The sequence below is a fragment of the Schistocerca cancellata genome, chromosome 1, assembly GCF_023864275.1.
Source record: "Schistocerca cancellata isolate TAMUIC-IGC-003103 chromosome 1, iqSchCanc2.1, whole genome shotgun sequence".
NCBI classification, from domain to species: domain Eukaryota; kingdom Metazoa; phylum Arthropoda; class Insecta; order Orthoptera; family Acrididae; genus Schistocerca; species Schistocerca cancellata.
Window position 1 is genome coordinate 717,528,339 of NC_064626.1, and position 8,072 is coordinate 717,536,410.

At 43.1% G+C, this 8,072-nt stretch overlaps 2 non-coding genes across 2 annotated transcripts; one reads left to right on the forward strand and one right to left on the reverse strand.

Moving 5' to 3' along the window:
• Positions 1-6,269: 6,269 nt before the first annotated feature.
• Positions 6,270-6,342, reverse strand: Trnaa-agc (transfer RNA alanine (anticodon AGC)). The gene has a single exon. It is a non-coding gene; the product is annotated as a tRNA-Ala (tRNA).
• A 168-nt stretch (positions 6,343-6,510) lies between these two features.
• Positions 6,511-6,583, forward strand: Trnaa-agc (transfer RNA alanine (anticodon AGC)). The gene has a single exon. It is a non-coding gene; the product is annotated as a tRNA-Ala (tRNA).
• Positions 6,584-8,072: the final 1,489 nt, after the last annotated feature.

Genomic DNA, 8,072 nt, shown 5'->3' on the forward strand with positions numbered 1-8,072 from the left:
ACAACCGCCATTTGTATAGGTGAATTTCGGTATCCCGTGACTTTTGTCACCTCAATGTAATGCTGTTCACCGACAATAATGTTACACAGAAGAGAAATACAAAACTTTAAATAAAGAGCAGCAGAATTATGTAGCTTCGAAAGTGAATGCTTTTCTTGGCTGTTTTACTATTAATTTAAGTCGGGAGGCACACCTTCAGAAAGACAAACATTGCAGAAATAACTAATCAGACACAACGATTGATGTTAACTGCCATTTTTGCTCACCAGAAGTCGTTCCTCTCAATCACAGGAAAAGTGAATGGAAAATCGTAGTCAGGCAGAATGATTTGATATCTCATAGACCTACCACGCAATTTGGGTAGTGTAAAAATTTGTTATCACTGTCAGTGGTTTACTTACAAGCAGAGGACTGCCTCTACGTGGTATGTCTCTGGGCTCGGACTGACTGGCCTAAGTGAGCACTACAAAACAGATTGTTTTTATTGTTGTAAGTGGAAACTTCAAAACCACTGTGGGTTAGAAGAAAAGTAGTTATGTTTGAAAGTAACGCGGCCACCCTAAATTTCCAGCCATAATTTTAAGGTAGTGAAACTTTATGTACGTAACTGTAGAGAGACCCAGCATTCCTAATATGATTGTTGTTGGTCTACATCTACATCTACATCGATACTTTGCAAATCACATTTAAGTGCCCTTCACAATTCTCCATTATTCCAATCTCGTATAGCGCACCGAAAGAATGAACACCTATATCTTTCCGTACGACCTCTGATTTCCCTTATTTTATCTTGGTGATCGTTCCTCCCTATGTAGGTCCGTGTCAATAAAATATTTTCACATTCGGAGGAGAAAGTTGGTGATTGGAATTTCGTGAGAAGATTCCGTCGCAACGAAAAACGCCTTTCTTTTAATGATGACCAGCCCAAATCCTGTATCATTTCTGTGACACTCTCTCCCATATTTCGCGATAATACAAAACGTGCTGCCTTTCTTTGAACTTTTTCGATGTACTCCGTCAGTCCTGTCTGGTAAGGATCCCACACCTCCCAGCAGTATTCTAAAAGAGGACGAACAAGCGTAGTGTAGGCAGTCTCCTTAGTAAATCTGTTACATTTTCTAAGTGTCCTCCCAATAAAACGCAGTCTTTGGTTCGCCTTCCCCACAACATTTTCTGTGTGTTCCTTCCAATTTAAGTTGTTCGTAATTGTAATACCTAGGTATTTAGTTGAATTTACGGCTTTTAGATTAGACAGATTTATCGAGTAACCGAAGTTTAACGAGTTCCTTTTAGCGCTCATGTAGATGATCTCACACTTTTCGTTATTTAGGGTCAAAGGCCGCTTTTCGCACCATTCACATATCTTTTCTAAATTGTTTCGCAGTTTGTTTTGGTCTTGTGATGACTTTATTAGTCGATAAACGACAGCGTCATCTGCAAACAACCGAAGACGGCTGCTCAGATTGTATCCAAAATCGTTAATAGCCTTTTCTGGGCGCCACTCCGGTGATTTTAAGTTTCTCACACTGCTTGTTTATGTTTTGTTCAGTCAATATCCCATTTCACGTCACGGCGCTGAGTGGACACCATTCCAGAACTCCATGTCGCAGAAGAACCTGTAGTGGTCAGCGGCTATAGAATCCGTAACATACACATACATAGTCAGCAGAGCTAATCAATGCGCTACAGACGTAATATTTATGGAAAAAAATCATTCTTGGGTACGTAAGATGATGATACATGTTAATTTCGTTGTTATGGAAGTTGAATAAATGCTCTGTAACGCAGAAGTCAGTCCAAAAGTAGAACATCAGATCACTTTAAAACTTTTTTTTCTCTCTGTAAGGTGTTAACGCAGGCTCAGACGGACATCTCCCTAGCTTCCAATCTCCCTCTCCATCTCTGGAGAAAAATCTATCGGAACTTGATCTCTTGCGAAAATTCCCAACAAAAACAAAACACCCTGGGAAAAGCTCATTCTGCAGAGATAACTTAAATTACCGCTCTATACATAATTCAGGCGCAAATTGTTTTATCGCTTAGAATTACTTGATTAAAAATTCAGCGGAAGTTTCTGGAGAGCCAGCGCGGGAATATTTAAGCTGTGGGCCGCAGGGAGACGAACAGCCACCTACCGCCGGCTTCTTCGCTTACAGACCTCTGCGTCCTCACTGGTGTCGCATATCGCCTGGCTTTTTATACTCTTATCTCTACGTCGGAAACCAAATGCTCTTGCTTGCATTCCTCAATCCGTTAAGTTTTTGGATCTCTTTCAGTGCAACTGAATTTCTGGTTATGCTTTACCCAAGCAGTGCACAACTAGGTATGAACAACGAAAGAAGTAATTACAGAAAATATGTTGTTGATATCACTGTACAGATAGCGATGAACTAAAGAGTAGGATCTTTATGTATCAGCCGGTTTAATACATTCTTTTAAAAGTAAAATTTGGTAGTAATCAATGTACACACGTTGCCTAATAATTACTCCGGTCCGTAAGGTACAGGGCACTGCGGAGACGAGAAATATTTGAGATCTAAGTTCCAAATTATACTTAACGAATGTTTAAATGGAATGGATACTGCGGGCATTTGGTCGAAGCAGCTCAGCGCCATGACAGGTGTAAAGAACATCCTGAAGCAGGTATAGAGAAAACAAAAGCCACAGTTTTCCTCCCAAATGTTGACATGATTCACGTCACCTCAGAAACAGTCCGCCCACGGTAGCTAAATGGTGAGCGCGACAGAATGTCAATCCTAAGGGCCCGGGTTCAATTCCCGGCTGGGTAGGAGATTTTGTCCACTCAGGGACTGGGTGTTGTGTTGTCCTAATCATCATCATTTCATCCCCATCGACGCGCAAGTCGCCGAAGTGGCGTCAAATCGAAAGACTTGTACCCTGCGAATGGTCTACCCGACGGGAAGCCCTAGTCACACGACATTTACATTTACCACAAAAACAAAGACTTCATTTCTGTCAAATGTTACCTTAGTCGAAACAGGTTTCTGTTGTTCTGATTGTTGCCTTGTTTCACAGAGACAGAACAGTTTATGGGCCACTGATGTGAATGTCAACAACACACAAATGTCCAGTACTGCAGTAAATCTGCAACTGACGAACATTACAAAGTACTATTTTAATAATTGTGACATGACTGTCACATATTTCTATGCAATATTGTTTCATTTTTCTGATACTATTTCGTATTTATTTTTGAGATTACTGGGCATGTTCGCTTAGGGGGTAAGTTTTGCGTTTTCCCACGCTGGGAAGGTGGGCTCCAAGCGCGGTCTCTAGTTCACTTTTGTTGGCAGAAGGCAGTCATTAAGTCTCATTGCGAAGGCGAGCCACCCCGGGGGAGTTGAGCAGTTTCACAGCGGTGGGACTGCAGCCTGCTTAATGCTTTTGTTGGGTAGAGCCGGCACCTGTCCTCGCTGAGGGCGGAGACTTGTGTCCCACCACTGCTGTACCAAAAGAATAATTGAACATGAAATTTCTTGCCTTTTCTGCACAGACATCAAAGGACGGGATGCCATGGCGCTGCCTGAGAAGCATAAGATAGTCAGTTGCTTTCGTAGAAAATTTTGATGTATCTTGTTGAATGAGTCGTCCCCGCCGCAGTGCTTGGTGCAAAGATGTTGGCTGATTGTGAAACACTGCTGAAGGCCAATACCAGCCGATTGTTTGTTAATGTGCGTTTCTGAGAAAGTCTCAACTTACTTGTTGGGCCAATCAGCGTGTGTTATAATTTTTGGTCTCTTTTGCCGCGTTAACACTGTATCCGCGAGTTGCCCAGATGAGGTAGTCTTGTTGCATTTTCTCCATACAGTCTTCCATATAATTTGGGACGTTTCCCCACAACAGTGTTAGCGTAATTTTGTGTAATTTCTATTGAGATTTTAGGGAACTTAGTTATCTGTCAGTTTTACGTGAACTGTGTGTATTACAAAGAGCATATAAGAATCTTCTATACTCAGACCTGACTTGTATTTCAAGATTCCTTAATTGTTCTGCAACTTGTTCGTGGTTAGCCGGATCACAAATAACAAATATAAGCTGTCGTGTACCTAAGTTCTTCTTCTCACTGTTATGTATTTTCGTTGTGTACAGTGGCCAAACACAACGTTCTGATTTTTCCAGAACATTAGGCGTTCCATAACTACTCTGATGGAATTGAGGAGTGTTACACCATGAACACCTTGACTGAACAGTATGAAACTGATACTTAAGGATTTCCATATGTGTTAATTAAAATGTAGCTGTATTTTGAGTGCAAAAACGATTAACTTAGTGGCACGCCGCATAGACTAATGTCACAAGAATCGGACACCAGAACACGGAAATATCATTTTCTTCCATCGATTGTTCACTTTTCTTTTTCTACACTACTGACCATTAAAATTGCTAAACCAAGAAGAAATGCAGATGATAAACGGGTATTCATTGGACAAATATATTATACTAGAACTGACATGTGATTACATTTTCAGGCAATTTCGGTGCATAGATCCTGAGAAATCAATACCCAGAACAATCTCCTCTGGCCGTAATAACGGCCTTGATACGTCTGGGCATTGAGTCAAACAGAGCTTGGATGGCGTGTATAGGTACAGTTGCACACGCACCTCCAACACGATACCACAGTTCATCAAGAGAAGTGAGTGGCGTATTATGACGAGCCAGTTGCTCGGCCACCATTGACCAGACGTTTTCAATTGGTGAGAGATCTGGACAATGTGCTGGCCAGGGCAGCAGTCGAACATTTTCTGTATCCAGAAAGGCCCGTACAGGACCTGCAACATGTGGTCGTGCATTATCCTGCCGAAATGTAGGGTTTCGCAGAGATCGAATGATGGGTAGAGCCAGGGGTCGTAACACATCTGAAATGTAACGTCCACTGTTCAAAGCGCCGTCAATGCGAACAAGAGGTGACCGAGACGTGTAACCTATGGCACCCCATACCATCAAGCCGGGTGATACGCCAGTATGACGATGACGAATACACGTTTCCAATGTGCGTTCACCGTGATATCGCCAAACACGGATGCGACCATCATGAAGCTGTAAACAGAAATCCGAAAAAATGACGTTTTGCCATTCGTGCTCTAAGGTTCGTCGTTGAGTACACCATCGCAGGCGCTCCTGTCTGTGATGCAGCGTAAAGGGTAACCGCAGCCATGGTCTCCGAGCTGATAGTCCATGCTGCTGCCAACGTCGTCGAACTGTTCGTGTAGATGGTTGTTGTCTTGCAAACGTCCCCATCTATTGACTCAGGGATCGAGACGTGGCTGCACGATGCGTTACAGCCATGCGGATAAGATTCTTGTCATCTCGACTGCTAGTGATACGAGGCCGTTGGGATCCAGCAGGGCGTTCCGTATTACCCTCCTGAACCCACTGATTCCATATTTCGCTAACAGTCATTCGATCTCGATCAATGCGAGGAGCAATGTCGCGATACGATAAACCGCAATCGCGATAGGCTACAATCCGACCTTTATCAAAGTCGGAAACGTGATGGTACGCATTTCTCCTCCTTACACGAGGCATCACAACAACGTTTCACCAGGCAACGCCCGTCAACTGCTGTTTGTGTAGGAGAAGTCGGTTGGAAACTTTCCTCACGTCAGCGCGTTGTAGGTGTCGCCACCAGCGCCAACATTGTGTGAATGCTCTGAAAAGCTAATAATTTGCATATCACAGCATCTTCTTCCTGTCGGTTAAATTTCGCGTCTGTAGCACGTTATCTTCGTGGTGTAGCAATTTTAATGGCCAGTTGTGTAATTTTCTGTTTTTGTTCCTTCAGTAGTGCTGAAACTACTAGATGTATTTCAGGTTAGAAAAAAGTAAGATGAATCGGATCACATGCCATTATTGTCTCAGTTCAATGTCTCCCCTAACATTTAGGCGCCGGTTTTACAGACGTGTCGGTCTGATGGACATTTCGGCGAAGCCGTAGGCAACACCCGTCCACCTATGTGTAGAGACAAGTCTTCCGTCCCGACGTCATGTGTTCTACCTACAGAAACACGAGTAGATTTCCACCTGCTCATCCGCTGAACACAAAGTCTGAGCAGGAGGTTGCCGGTGGCCACACAGCCAGACGAAGAGGATGATTGCTGCAGAAGGCCTGCCACACTGTTCCGCCTATCAAAGGGCCCCAGGAGACACCCGAGTACTTGTATCTCATTGAACTCAAGTTCTCGGCATAAGAAAAATCACTACATTGTCTGTAGTCGCTGGAACTGGAGGTAACAAAAGGAGGTTCCTGGAGGCGCCGGGTATCGATCCCGGTACCTCTCACATGCTAAGCGAGCGCTCTACCATCTGAGCTACGCCCCCAGTCGCTGGACTTCCACTTCGTACTTTCTACGTAACCTTTTGGCAGCCGCAGACGCAACGGCGCCGGGAGGCGGCCACACCCAACAGGTTTCACCAGAGCAGGCCGAGTAACAGGTTGGCTGCGTAACGAAGCACGCCCTAATGCCAAGACAGACGTGCTTCCATCCTGGGGGCGTAGCTCAGATGGTAGAGCGCTCGCTTAGCATGTGAGAGGTACCGGGATCGATACCCGGCGCCTCCAGCAGTGTTTTTGCCTCATTTTGTCCTTCAGATAACTTATCTATGTGTAAGAATGAAACTGGTATAAAAATGAATTTATCGTATCTAGTCTGGATTCTATATAAATGTATAACGTCTGCGAATAAAATGACGCCAGTAGCGCTTTAACTCACTGGAGCTATAAGAACCGGGAGCCATTACCGAGTCAGTAGTCAATATCACCATTTTGCAGACTCAGTGTTTGTAAGCACACATCTTTACACAAAATGTACAGACATTCCGGCTTAACAAGTAAGAGTATGGCGATTTGAGACGAATACTTTGAATTTATTTATTGTTCAGTTAACTTACTTTCGATGCCAAACTTCAGATGACGCGTATTAACAGGAGCTTTATTTTGGAGACCATTGCACTCGGTTCGCTGAGCTTTGGTAACATCGTAGTTTTCAGATAAATCTCATAACTGCAGTTTCTCACTAACAGATGCAATTGATTCTCCTAAAATTCAGCGTTTGTTCTACAAAAGGTATAAAATTAGAACGTTGAAGACCTTGAGCATAAAAATGCAAATAGCCTTACGTTGCTTTTGTCAAAGATCGATTTAAGCAAATTCATGTTAGACATGAATCACTTGATGACGACGAGTCAATTTTTTTGTTTCTCTTTTACTTGTGCATTCGCACTTGTTTTGGGAAGTGGTGAAAAGTATTTTTTATTGTACCGTAAATTTAGATTTCTTCCCATTCCACTTCAGAATGGAGTGTTGAACAAATGTGAGCCTTTGATGAAACCTCTGCCAGATATATTTCAGCCCTCCAGTGCCTGCTGCAGATAGTCGAAAGAAGCCTGCGACCATTCACGTCGTACTTAATTACTCACACGTTTTTCCTAAATCTCCCATCACAGCTGCTTAATATCGATCCTGTACTGTAGAATTATAGTGCAAAAGGATACCTGCAGCTTCCTTCAACCATGATGAAATTTTTGTCTTTATTCCATTTCGTATACTGACATATACAGGGTGAGTCACCTAACATTACCGCTGGATATATTTCGTAAACCACATCAAATACTGACGAATCGATTCCACAGACCGAACGTGAGGAGAGGGGCTAGTGTAATTGGTTAATACAAACCATAAAAAAATGCACGGAAGTATGTTTTTTAACACAAACCTACGTTTTTTTAAATGGAACCCCGTTAGTTTTGTTAGCCCATCAGAACATATAAACAAATAAGTAATCAGTGCCGTTTGTTGCATTGTAAAATGTTAATTACATCCGGAGATATTGTAACCTAAAGTTGACGCTTGAGTACCACTCCTCCGCTGTTAGATCGTGTGTATGAGAGCACCGAATTACGTAGGGATCCAAAGGGAACGGTGGTGGACCTTAGGTACAGAAGAGACTGGAACAGCACATTACGTCCACATGCTAACACCTTTTTATTGGTCTTTTTCACTGACGCACATGTACATTACCATGAGGGGTGAGGTACACGTACACACGTGG